The sequence below is a fragment of the Cannabis sativa genome, chromosome 7 (assembly GCF_029168945.1).
Source record: "Cannabis sativa cultivar Pink pepper isolate KNU-18-1 chromosome 7, ASM2916894v1, whole genome shotgun sequence".
Lineage (NCBI taxonomy): Eukaryota > Viridiplantae > Streptophyta > Magnoliopsida > Rosales > Cannabaceae > Cannabis > Cannabis sativa.
Window position 1 is genome coordinate 59952550 of NC_083607.1, and position 14728 is coordinate 59967277.

A 14728-nucleotide genomic window follows, 5' to 3' on the forward strand; every position below is an offset into this window, starting at 1 on the left:
TTCATATCGAATTCACTACTCAGTTTCATCTTGATTTTGTCAACTTCACTCCTTAGTTTACCTATGATCAAGATATCATCTACATAGAGAAGTAGATAAACCTGATCATTGTAGTAAACACAGGGATCGTATTTGCTTTTATTAAAGCCAATTCGAATCATGAACTCATCAAATCTTAAATTCCATTGCCTTGGAGCTTGCTTGAGGCCGTATAGGGATTTCTTGAGTTGACACACTTTGTCTTCTGAGTTTTCAACTTCTAACCCTTCTGGAATGGCCATGTAAATTTCTTCATCTAGCATACCATGCAAAAATGCAGTCTTAACATCCATCTGATCCACCTCATAATCGAATTTAGCAGCCAGAGCCATCATGATTCTTATTGATGTTTGTTTGACAACAGGGGAGAAGATATCATTGTAATCTATACCTTCTTTTTGACTAAATCCCTTTGCTACAAGTCTTGCCTTGTATCTGACCTTGCCAGTTCCATTGTCACTTTCTTTTTCCCTAAAAATCCACTTGCAGCCTATGATTCTCTGTCCTTTAGGTCTTTTCACCACTATCCATGTCTTGTTCTTGATCAAAGAGTTCATCTCTTCATTAACAGCCATTAACCATTTTTCTCTAGCCTTACCCTGAATTGCTTCAGTGTAACTGAGAGGTTCAGAGTTTTCAATCTCTTCTGCAGCAGCAAAGGCAAAAGCAGTACATTCTGAAGCAGAGTAATCTGCATAACCAAATCTATCTGGGGCTTTTGCTTCCCTTCTTTCTCTGTCCCTTGCAAGTTGGTAATCACTTAGATTTTCTTGATTTACATTGTCATCCTTAGATTCAACTCGAGCTTCCCCAGTTTCTGTCAGTGGTGCTTCTGGTGTATCACAGTTTTGACTTGGTTCATCTTGATCCACCTGAACTTGTACCCTTCTATTCAAAATTGAATTCTGTCCAGGTCTCATAGCCATTTCATTCTCCTTGAACACTACATCTCTACTAATAATGCACTTCTTATAACCATCTTCCAAACACCAGAGCTTGTATCCTTTCACACCATCTGGATAGCCTAGGAATAAGCATTTCAAGGCCCTAGGTTCAAGTTTGTCTTGTCTAACATGAGCATAGGCAAGACAACCAAAAACCTTTAAGTGATCATAATTTGGTTTGTTTCCAGTCCATATCTCTTGAGGTGTTTTGAAATTTAATGCAACAGAGGGACATCTGTTGATTAAATAGCATGCGCCTTTCATCGCCTCACCCCAAAAATGTTTCGCAATCCCGCACCCTTCAAAGATACACCTAACCCTCTCTAGAATGGTTCGTTCATTCTCTCGGCCCAAGCCATTCGTTGAGGTGTTTTAATCACCGATTTGTGTCTCTTGATTCCGATCTTGGCACAATAATCCTTGAATTCATCCGAGCGGTATTCCGGTCCATTGTCCGTCCTCAAAACCTTTAGTTTTCTACTCCGTTTGGTTTTCCATGAGCTTTCTCCAATTCTTTGAAGGTTTCCAAAGCTTGACTCTTGTTTCTCAACATGAAAACCCAAACCTTCCTACTGAAATCATCAATGATGCTCATGAAGTAATTGGCACCTCCAAGGGATTGTGTTCTTGATGGCCCCCACAGATCTGAATGTACATAGTTGAGTGGTTCCTTGGTGATGTGTATGCCAGTAGGGAACTTTACCCTGCAACTCTTTCCTAATACACACTCTTCACAGAACTCTAATTTCCCATTCAACTTATCCCTTACCGTACCCCGTTTGTCTAGTTCAATTAGACCTCTTTCACTCACATGCCCTAATCTCAAATGCCACATTCTAGTTTTGTCCCCAGTACTGTCATTTACAGCAGCATTTGCTGTTCCCAACACTGCCTTTCCATTAAGAACATAGATACCATTTCTGATATCACCTTTCATGACCACAAGTGAGCCTTTTATTACTCTTAAAGACTCATTGATCTTAATAGAACATCCACTAGCAGCTAATTCTCCAATAGACAGTAAGTTTCTCTTAAGTTCGTGGACATACTCGACATTTTTGACTGTCCTCTTGATGCCATCATGCATGGTAAACAACACAGATCCAATTCCTTTGATCTGACAGGCTTTGTTGTTTCCTAGGAGTACATTTCCACCTTGTATCTCCTTGAATTCACAGAACAGGTTTCTGTGAGGTGTCATGTGAAATGAGCACCCAGAATCTAATATCCATTCTCTGCCTGATTCCTTGCTAGACACTACCAATACATCTGCTGATTCGTATCCATCTTCTGCAACATTAGTTTCACCTCTCTCTTTACTTTTACCTCTAGAATTCTTTGCTTTTAATGCCCTACATTCATCTCGAAAGTGTCCTTCTTTCTTGCAATAGTAACAGAATTTCCCAGTCTTGAATTTGGATTTGTTCTTGGATTGACTGCTGCTTCTAAACTTATTCTTGAATTCTCTCTTGTCAGGTCTTCCTCTTCCAATGTACAGACTATCACCATTCGAATCTCCCCTGTCATCAGTTTTCTTTTGAATTTCCTTTGAGTTGAGTGCAGCCTTTACCTCTGACATTGTCAATGTATCTTTTCCATAAAGAATGGTGTCTACAAAATGCTCATAGGTTTTAGGTAGAGAACTCAGCAAAATAATTGCTTGATCCTCTTCCTCGATCTTAACACCTATGTTGTTCAAATCAAGAACTATTCTATTGAATTCATCAAGGTGACATCTTAATTCTTTGCTTTCATCCATTCTCATTGCATAGAGATTTTTCTTTAGGTACAGTTTGTTGGCTAGGGATTTCTTCAAGTAGATGGAAGCAAGTTTAATCCACAAACCAGAGGCAGTAGTTTCATCTGATACTTCTCTCAGGACTTCATCTCCAAGACTTAGTAAAATGGCACTGTGAGCTTTTGATTCTGTGTCTCTTTTGATCTTTACATCTGTTAGTTCTTCAAGTTGATTAGGTTCAATAGCTTCTGAAATTCCCTGATGAACAAGCAAAGCTTTCATCTTGATTCTCCATAAGCTGAAGTCGTTTGTCCCTGTGAACTTGTCAACTTCGAATCTTGCTGATGACATTTTCAGGTTGTGTTCTTTGAGTCTTGAACCGATTCTTGAATGTCAATTCTTTCCTTAACCTTGCTCTGATACCATTTGTGGTGAATCCACAATTCACCTCATTCAAGAACACACAACAAAGAACAAATTAACATAAAACCAGAAATCGAAAATCCAGTCCAAAAACCAGCAATGAATTCTAACCAGTAAGAACTTTAAGCAATCAACAATTAAAGAACTTTGAACAGATAAAATGGCACCTTTCTTTTACGAGGTTCGAACATAGATCAATGTAATCTATGCCTACATCCTCGGGAAACAATCAGCATACTTCTTTATTGATTATTCAGGAATGATTACAAGTGATTTGATCACAACAGAAAGGATCAATTACAGAAGGAGTCTAGCTCCTAATCCTCTCAATCACTCAGTCTCAATTCTCTCTCACTCTCTGATCTTGTGTCTCAATTAGTGTCATGTTCGAATTGTCTTGGTTTATATAGGTGTAGTACATGAAGAGAGCTTTCCCTCCTAAACCAACTAACAAAACTAACATTTGAACTTGTTCAATCCGAGAGTGCCACATGTCCTGAATATTAGACTTATGTCTAAAAATACCACATAAGAAAACAAAAATGTGAATGATTTGGGGAGAGAATTGGATTTTAAAAGTAAGAAAACAAAAATGTGGTTGATCGTAAACCAAAGATTGGATTTTAAAAGTAAGATGATTTTTTTTAATTTAAAAAAAGATTGTTTAAGTTTTTAGGTTTAATTATTGGATTTATTTGTTAACGGGAGATCAAATCTATTAACATCGTTAAATTTAACAGAATATTCTTTTATTTTTAAGGTATATTCTGTTAAACCAAAAAATATCGTTAGATAGACACTTTTAATATATAAAGATATATATTGACACATAACGAGTTCATGTCGTCGTGGTGTAGAGTGCGATCCTCATCCTTTTGGCCTTGGCAATTAGTTGGATTTCCACATTCATGTTTTGACAATTAGTATGTCAAGTTCAAGGGTTATACGACTCTTATGGTATTATTCCTTAAACTTTTAACTAAGATCTGGTTAGTTAGTTAGTTATCCATTAACTAACTTAACTGTCAAATATGATAGCAAACATATTGGATCTTTTGGTCTATATAAAGAGGACTTCACAAGAGAATAAAATAAATAACAAAAAAGACACAACACACTAAAGAGACGTCAGAATTACAGAAGTTAATTCATATATATCAGAGTTAAATTTCCTACAACTCTTTATCAAGGAATTGAACCAATCAAGAGCATAAGTGAGAGTTGTTGATTTTTGTCTAATTTTCTTAGGCATTCTTTATTAGGGTGGCACATTCGTACTCAAAAACCCACCCACCTAGGAAACTCGCCTAACTCGAAACCTTAAAAACTCAAATAAACGGGTTTAAAAAATTATAGGATGGGTTCAGGATACACCCAGTTACCCACCGAGCCAAGTTTGGGTTCTAAAATTGTGACACCCAAAAATCTGGACCCACCCGAAAAATCATTTTATATATATAGATACCTAACCCCTTTAAAAACAAAAAAAAAAATGTAAAGAAAATGTGATATTTAAAAAAATGTGAAAAAAAGTGATCTTTTCTTTAATTGTAAAAAAAGTGAAATTATGTGTACTTTTATGAAAAATGTAGAGAGAGAGAGAGAGAGAGAGAGAGAGAGAGAGAGAGAGAGAGAGAGAGAGAGAGAGAGAGAGAGAGAGAGAGAGAGAGAGAGAGAGAGAGAGAGAGAGAGAGAGAGAGAGAGAGAGAGAGAGAGAGAGAGAGAGTTCGAAAAAAAAAGTAGCCAACCCAACCCGAAACCTGATCTTGTCCCAACTCGCACCTGATCCACGCGAGCCTGACACCCAAAAACCTAGTCCCTCACACAAGCAAGTTTGGTTTCAATAAAATACAAACTCAAAATCCGAAAAAAAAACACTCAATGTGCACTCTTATTCTTTATTATTATTGGTCCTTTTCTTATTTAGTTGCTCTTTTTGATTAACTTCTTATCAAGTTGCTCATGAATTAGTTTGCACCTCCTTTGGCTAAATAATATTGTAATTTCTTTTTATTTTGAATAAATTTAACCATACTAAATACAATATCTATCTAATATCTAAAATTCTATTGAAGTTAAAATTTGGTAGCTACAATTGTCCATTTATTTTTCTATTTCCTAGAATTTAAAGGGATTATTTCATATATATACTAAAATGACAAAACTTTATATTTTTACCGATCTATTGTTTTTATATATATAAATGCGGAGTGTTAATTTTTCATTATTTTTCAAAAAAAAAAATATTGTTTTAGCGTTGTTGCTACGGGAAAGAAATTTTTTTGTCTGAAAAAAAAAACCTAGCAAAAACCTGTAAAAACAATAATCAGTAAAAATATAATTTTCGTAAAAGTATAAATAAAAAAGTCCATAAAAATATTAAGAAAATTATTTTAGATGTATTGTGTGTAAATTTTCTAAATTTAAAATGATACAAAAAATACTATTTGTGCTACCACTATTAAGTTAAGCCTAGTAGTAATAGCTATGCTTCATAACAAAGTGGTGATAGGTTTAGTTAAAAAATTTGACACATAATATTAAAAATTTTGCAGCATAAATACTTATTTTATTTAATTTGTTACTAACAAATACTTAAAATTAAAACTTACATATAAAAAATTTATGTTATTTCTATCAGTATACATTTTGACACTCAATTAATTGTTTTAAAAATAACACATGTCAATAACTAGTTGACTTGATAATTTATAATTAAAAAAATATATTTTTTTAAACATATTTTTTTTTTCTTTCTTCTTCTTTCTTGCTATTAAGTTACTGGTTACTGATGGTTACTGGTTACTTAATATATTACTTAGTATATTCTGTTTCCCAGTATATTATTGTTTCCCAGTATATTATGTTAAGTGGTTAGTGTACATATAGGTTGTTTTATCCCTTTAGGCATTTCGGTTAGTGTCAGTAGTTAGTTAGTTAATTTAAGTTGAGTCTGTTATGTTGTTGTTTCTTTGAGTCGGTTGTAATGAGGTCCAAGGCTATATATATAGCTGACCTCTCCTCTGTTCTGATCAACGAAGAATTCTCTCTTCTCTGTCAAAAACATTCATCTCAGTTTTCTCAATATGGTATCAGAGCGGGAAAGATAGGCTTTCCCGTCCGATCCTCCCAGCTGTCGTGTTTCCTTTCTCCGGCATCGCTGTGTATTTCACGGTCATCTTCTCCGATCTTCTTCCTTCTCTGTACATTGATTCCACTCAATGGCTACAGACGAAACTCAAACCAGTGTTCCTTCTGAAGTCGCAGATCTTGGAAATCCCTCAAATCGAGCTAATCAAGGTCTTCAAATCACTTCCATCAAGAATCCATTGGAGGATCCAGCCAGCCCTTTCTTTCTTCACCATGGTGACAACCCAGGGAATGCTTTGGTGTCTCAACCACTTACTGGACAAGACAACTATGTCTCATGGAGCAGGGCAATGCAGCTCGCAATTTCTGTCAAGAACAAAATCGGATTCCTCGACGGTTCTATTCCTAAACCCTCTATTTCTGATCAAAATCTTTACAATGCTTGGTATCATAATAATAACATTGTGATTTCTTGGATCTTGAATTCGGTTTCCAAGGAAATCTCTTCAAGTATTCTTTATGATGAATGTGCATCGGGTATTTGGAATGATCTAAAGACCCGTTTCCATCAGAAAAATGGTCCTCATATATACAATTTAAGAAAAGATCTCATGAATCTTAAGCAAGAAAATCAGACCATTAGCATATACTTTACTAAGCTTAAAACTATATGGGAAGAACTAACCAATTACAGGCCATCATGCACTTGTAATGGATGCACTTGTGGAGGAGTCAAGAGAATTCAAGACCACTACCACATGGAGTACATCATGTCATTCTTGATGGGACTCTCGGATTCTTTCTCGCAAGTTAGAGGTAGCATCCTTCTCATGGACCCTTTGCCTGAAATAAATCGTGTATTTCATCTAGTTACTCAAGAAGAACATCAAAGGGGAACTACCTCAAACAACAACAACAATAACTCTGCCATGGCATTTGCCTTCCAAGGGGACAAAAGAGGGAACCAAAAGGATGATAATCAATCCGGAAAACCCCATCCTCCTAAAAGAAATCGTCCATACTGTACTCACTGCAATATACACGGCCATACCATTGAAAAATGCTATAAAATCCATGGATATCCCCCGGGATTTAACAAGCAAAACAGATCTAAGGAGGCTGCTGCAAACCAGGTGCAAACTGGGGAAGAAAACAACTCTGCTGCATCAGAAAATCATGCGATTCTCCCTCAGCTTTCCTCGGCTCAGTACCAGCAACTACTCAACTTACTCGCCTCTCAAACTAATGGTATGAATGGTAATGATCCTAGTACTTCAGCAGGTAATACAGGTATCATTCTGTCACACCATTCTATTTCTCCTTTTCTGAATTCCTGGATAGTGGACACGGGAGCAACTAGACACATATGTTCTGATATTAAAATGTTTCAATGTATATGTAAGACAACACCAACCAAATTAATTCTTCCAAACAATGATAGTGTTACTGTGAATCAAAGTGGATCTGTTGTTCTACAAAACAACATTATATTGACTAATGTTTTATATGCCCCACATTTCAAATACAATATCATCTCTGTAAGTTACCTCACTAAAAATTCACCTATTTCCTTTTATTTCACTGCTGATGAGTTTATAATGCAGGACAAAACCAGCAAGAAGACGATTGGAAGAGGTAGTAATATCAAAGATTTATACATTCTTGATACTAAGCCAAGTCAATCTCAAGTCTTCTCTGTCTCAGCTGAAGTTTGGCACTCACGGCTTGGACATTTATCCAATAAACGCCTGAATTTGCTTAAGAATACTCTCAGTTGTAACACATCTGATTTACATAAAACTTCCCCTTGCTATATTTGTCCTATTGCTAAACAAAGAAAACTCCCATTTCCTAATAGCAATACGGTTTCTAATAAAGTTTTTGATATTGTTCATTGTGATGTTTGGGGGCCATATCATGTTTTATCACACACAAATCACAGATATTTTTTGACTTTAGTTGATGATTTTTCTAGATTCACTTGGATATTTTTAATGCAACACAAATCGGATGTCAGCTTCATTTTACCTCAATTTCTGACCTATGTTCAAACCCAATTCAAGCAGGTTTTTAAAGTTTTCCGTTCGGATAATGCACCAGAGCTGGTGTTTAAGGATCTGTTTTCTAAACACGGCATTTTGCATGAGTTTTCGTGTGTTGAAACGCCTGAGCAAAATGCCATTGCTGAACGAAAACATCAGCACCTTCTAAATGTAACTCGATCTCTTTATTTCCAGTCTCGTATTCCCATTAAATTCTGGAATGAGTGTGTATTAACCGCTGCCTATCTAATAAATCGAATTCCTACTCCTTTGCTGAATAACAAAACCCCATATGAGTTACTTTTTGATAAGTTACCTAATTACCAACATCTAAGGTCATTCGGATGTCTGGTTTTTGCCTCAACTTTATCAAATCAGAGAAATAAATTCTCCCCAAGAGCCCGTACTTGTGTCTTTATGGGGTACCCTCAAGGTGTAAAAGGTTACAAACTCTATGATATCAATAATAAACAAATGTTTGTATCTCGAAATGTTGTGTTTCATGAAAATATTTATCCATTTCAAAAGCTCAATAATGAGAATGCTAACATAGATCCTTTTTCTCTAACTATACTTCCTCATTCTGTGACAAATGACTTACCTGGCTGTGAGTATCCTACAAGTACTAGCAATGACTTCAATGATGCCCATCACATAGACGATCTCAGTCTTAACTCAGATCAAATACAAACAGCTCCTACTCCCACTGGTGCACCAGAAACTTCATCTCAACATGCACCTGACACCACGGTTACACCAGAAACTTTACCTACACCAACAGTTTCACCACAACAAACAACACAGGAACTGCCAAGAAGATCCAGCAGACAATCCAAACCACCAGGCTACTTGAGAGATTTTGAGTGCTACTCACTCATCCAAGACCATTCTTCTACTCCACATAAAATTGATAAATTCATTTCATATTCTAACTTGTCTGAAACTCACAAAGCTTTCATACTTGCAGTGTCGTCCACCAAAGAGCCAAGATCTTACTTTGAAGCCATACAAACCTTGGCTTGGTTGGAAGCCATGCAATGCGAATTAAAGGCTCTTTCAGATAACAAAACTTGGTCTATAGTTCCTCTTCCAGCCAACAAAAGAGCCATAGGATGTCGCTGGATTTATAAAATTAAATACCATAGTGATGGGAGCATAGAAAGACTAAAGGCTCGTCTTGTTGCGCAAGGTTACACGCAACAAGAAGGGCTAGATTTCTTTGATACCTTCTCTCCCGTTGCAAAGATGGTCACTCTTAAACTACTTCTTGCTATATCAACCATTAAGAATTGGCACATTTTACAACTCGATGTTAATAACGCTTTTCTTAATGGGGATCTTAACGAGGAAGTTTACATGGAAATACCACAAGGTCTAACCGTGTCTTCTTCTCTTAATGCAGGAACTAAACTGGTATGCAAATTGCACAAATCAATTTATGGCCTGAAGCAATCTTCTAGGCAATGGTACAAGAAGCTGTCCGATGCTCTTCTCCAAGAAGGATTCAAGCAATCTCAAGCCGATTATACCTTATTCACTAGAGGATCTGAAGACACTTTCATAGCCCTTCTCGTGTACGTTGATGATATCATCATTACGGGTCCAAATGTGTCTAATCTACACCAGCTGCAAACATCCTTACATCAAAAATTCAAGCTCAAAGCTCTTGGAGACCTCAAGTATTTCCTCGGTTTCGAAATTGCCCGTGCTAAGGAAGGCTTGTTTCTTTGCCAACGCAAATACACTCTACAATTACTTGAGGATTCAGGTTTCATAGGCAGCAAACCAAGCAAAACGCCCATGGACCCTAAGCAAAAACTCAACAACGAAGAAGGAGAAAGTTTGAGCAATCCATCCCACTATCGACAACTTGTTGGGAAGCTTCTCTACCTCACCTTGTCAAGACCCGATATTACTTATGCTGTAAACGCTCTCAGCCAATTTATGGTGAACCCTCGTACTACTCATCTTCAAGCAGTTCATCACCTCCTAAGATACATCAAAGGCAATCCAGGACAGGGGCTGCTCTATTCAAGAAATTCCTCGCTGCATCTCCGTGGGTTCTCCGACTCAGATTGGGCATCTTGCCCCATCACAAGACGATCTACAACCGGTTTCTGCATCTTTCTTGGAGATTGCCTAGTGTCTTGGCGAACGAAGAAGCAACCAACCATCTCCAAAAGTTCAGCTGAAGCTGAATACCGAGCGTTGGCTGCTACAACAAGTGAAATCACTTAGCTACAATATCTTCTAGATGACTTTCACATCCATCAACCACACCCCGCATTCATCTACTGCGACAACAATTCTGCCATCCATATCGCAAACAATCCCACTTTTCACGAGAGAACGAAGCACATAGAGCTAGATTGCCATTTCATTCGTGACAAAATAACAAACGGCTCCATCAGACTAATTCCTATTTCCACCACCCTACAACTTGCCGATGCCTTCACCAAACCACTGTCTTCAACAATTCTCCATTCTCATGTCTCCAAGATGTCAGTGTACGACATACACTCTCCATCTTGAGGAGGGGGTATTAAGTTACTGGTTACTGATGGTTACTGGTTACTTAATATATTACTTAGTATATTCTGTTTCCCAGTATATTATTGTTTCCCAGTATATTATGTTAAGTGGTTAGTGTACATATAGGTTGTTTTATCCCTTTAGGCATTTCGGTTAGTGTCAGTAGTTAGTTAGTTAATTTAAGTTGAGTCTGTTATGTTGTTGTTTCTTTGAGTCGGTTGTAATGAGGTCCAAGGCTATATATATAGCTGACCTCTCCTCTGTTCTGATCAACGAAGAATTCTCTCTTCTCTGTCAAAAACATTCATCTCAGAAGATCCATGGCCTCTGGGTTGAGGAAATGAGAGCTGACAACATGAAAAAATAAGAGCTAAATAAAAGAGAGAAGATCGCGCAAGAGGGTACAAGCTCCAGAGGTTCTCAGGTTGGTTAAGAGTTTTGATGGAAGAATCCATCCAATCTAGGCATAAGCGAATATATGTCGTCGAAACTAGTTTCTTCATTTAGAGACTAAAAAAGTGAAATAGAGGATAAAGTTGTGGGGTATTGAATTTAGAGGGCCATAGAATTTCGTGGTAGTACTGGTTTCTTCATTCATAGACTGAAAAAGACAGAGTTATGCCATGTTGGGAAGAAAAAGGAAGAAAAACAATATATTTTTTTTCTAAAATTATCAAACTAATTAAAAATCAACACGTGATATTTTTAAAATAATTAATGAATATTTAAACATCGACGAAAAATAATAGTAACTTGTGATATTTTTGCTGCACATTTTCTTATATTATATCCCATTATAATCGGTATAGTGTTAGACATCCTATATTAAGGGTCTAAATACACTAGTTGTGCTAAAAATATTTATTTATGATATCTCAAATTCCCACTACAACTAATGCTTATATAATTTGAGTGGTTTTATTTTAGAGTAGATTCTGTCAAATGTCTCTATAGTGTGTGATTATCCCACTACATTATAACAAATAACTATTTATGTGTCATTGTTAATATCACTATTAAATTACTTAATTTTAGTGGCACTTTTTTATTTTCTTTGCTGCATATTGCTATAGTGTATATTTTTAAAACACTTTTATAATAGAATATCATTTATTTGATGACATTCTCTAATATCATCTAATCAAATTATTTGAGTCATTTGTGTTACTAATCTATACAAAATCACTATATATATTCAATTAACAACATTTTTTTCTACTAAATTTAATTATATATGGAAGTGGATATATGGATCCATTTTAATCCTTGATGTGAGTTGGTGTATTAGAAAAATGATGATCACATTCATGGTGCCATATAAGGGTGTTTACGGATTGGTTTGATCCGGATTTTTATAGTTTTTATTAAACCAAACTAGTATAACGGTTTTTCGAATATTAAAAACCAAACCAGACTAATAAATTTCTCAAACCAAAACAAACCAAACCATTAAAAACGGTTTAGTTTGGTTCGAAACTACGGTTTAAGTAGAATTTATAATTATTCATATTTTTTAAGTAATTGTACTATTTAATTTTATTAAGTTTTTAATTTTATTTTTCAAAATATATATTTAACATGATAAGTAATAGATCTATAACATATAAATAACGATATAAAAACATTCTCATAAGTCAAACATAACATAAGAATTCAAAACTCATGCAATAAAAAACTTGACACACAAAAAAGTTCAAAATTAAACATATAGTCATATATAATATATATATATAAATTTATTATTTATTATAAACGGTCCGGTCCGATTTAACCGTTAATTATTTATTACGAACTGCAACCAAATTATTACGCCGTAAACAGTCCGGATTGACCAAACCACCAAAAACGGTTTCTCCGGTTACGGTTTACAGTGGTTCAAATTGTCGTGGTCCGAATTTAAACCGCTGTTTTCCAATTTATATGAACAACCCTAGTGCCACGCATTACTATTGCAAATTTTATCTCCTATAACGTATTTTCACACGTGGAGTCCATATATATATAGGGATATGATTTTGTACCGTGATGTACTTTCACGGAATGTATTCTGTGGTACATTAGGTGGGTCTCAGGGTACATTAAATGAGTGTCAGGGTACGTTTCTACTTTTTAACTCTAATTACCCCTAGATCAATCTCAGTCGTTAGATAAAATAACTCCCTCATCTGAGGGCTGCCGTACATCACGGATTACAATCCGTGAAAGTACAATAACAGAACAAAATCATATCCCTACATATATACTTTTTAAAATTTGGAAAATATAAACTTATGTTGTGCCAGCATCTTATAGGGTAGGTTCTATAGAGTCTATGAGCTTATTTTTATTTCGTTCTCAAACTTGTGCCCGATTCATTTTTTTTTTAAATAGATTAGTCAATGTTATACGTATAAGCTCTGTGATTCACTTTTCTATTTTATTTACAGTTAATAATAATATGTATGATATTAGAATTTATTAAGATAGAGTAAAGAAGTTAATGTGCTTAATTTATTAATAGCAAGCAAGTATAATATTTTTCTTGATAAAATCATACCATTATTCAATTATTAAAACTCTATTCTATGATTATAACTTATCATTGTTTAGTATAATATTGTTTAGTCAATATATATGGATCGTGTCACAATCATTCAAGAGCTAATGATAAATCCAAAGACTCACGACTTTGATCAAAATGATATTAATTAATTAATTGAATTTTGTTTGGATTAATTACATTTTTTCTTTTAAAACATCGTGCTCTCTCTCATACAGGGTCGGCCTTGAGTAATAATGTGTCCAAAAAATTTGTTAAATATATGTTTTATTTAAGGGATAATTGCGGCAAAAGTCCCCAAAAACTTGAGGTTGATGCCGATTAGTCCTCAACCTCAAAAATTGGCGGTGAAAATACCTAAGGTACCAATTTTTGTTTGTCCGTTGGTCCCTCTTTCTAACAGATCCGTTAAATCAAAATAAATGCCACGTGTCAATTTTTTATTAGTCCAAATAACAATTTTAATTAAAAAATTTTAAAATAATATAAAAAATAAAAAGAAATTATTTTAAATCATAAAATTACTTTTTTTTCTCTTTTCTTTTTCTTCGTCATCTTCTTCACACAATTCCCAATCCCAGCCATGACCCTCACCCCATGCCCATCTCAGCCACGACCCTCACCATCCAAATTCACTAAGAAAAATCATTTCCAAAAATTAGGGTTTCTAATTTTTTTTATTGTAAAGTAAAAAAATATCTCAGATGGGGAAATTAATGTCTAATCTCGACCAACATTGCACCAAAGCCCTCAATCTCATCGTGCTTCAAAGATCGATCTGTTCATCGAAGAGATTGTGATCACTGATGCTCATGTCACTTTCTACAAGTTCAATATCAAGAGCAATCAATGGGTTAATGTCTCATTCTTCTTTTAACTCCCATTTTTTTGTTGAGAATTTATATAACAAGCAGAAAAGATATATTTTTTCTTTTTGGTGTTAGATCCTTAGAATCTTACGATTTGATTGTAAAGGAGCTCCATTTTCAAGTATAATGGAGAACTCTGGTGGTGGTGCTCTAATTAGATCCAACTGGTTCTCTCTTATTTATTCTCATCTGTATATATATATATATATTCGATTTTTCTTTATTATTTTATCAAAACAATGGTGGTGGTCTGAGTAAAAAAAATAAATTTAAGTTTTTGTTGGAGATTTGGTTCGTGAGTGTAGCAAACAGGGTTTTGTTTTGTTTTCTGGTTGTCTTTGATGTCGACGGTGGTAGTTGGTGACCGTGGCTGGGAATGGGGGTGGTGGCTGGGGATCGGTATGGGTATGAATCGTGTGAAGAAGACGAAGAGAAAAAAGAAAATAAAAGAGAAAAGGAAAAAAAAAATATTTTATGATTTTAAAATATTTTTTTTAGTTTTTAACTTTTTT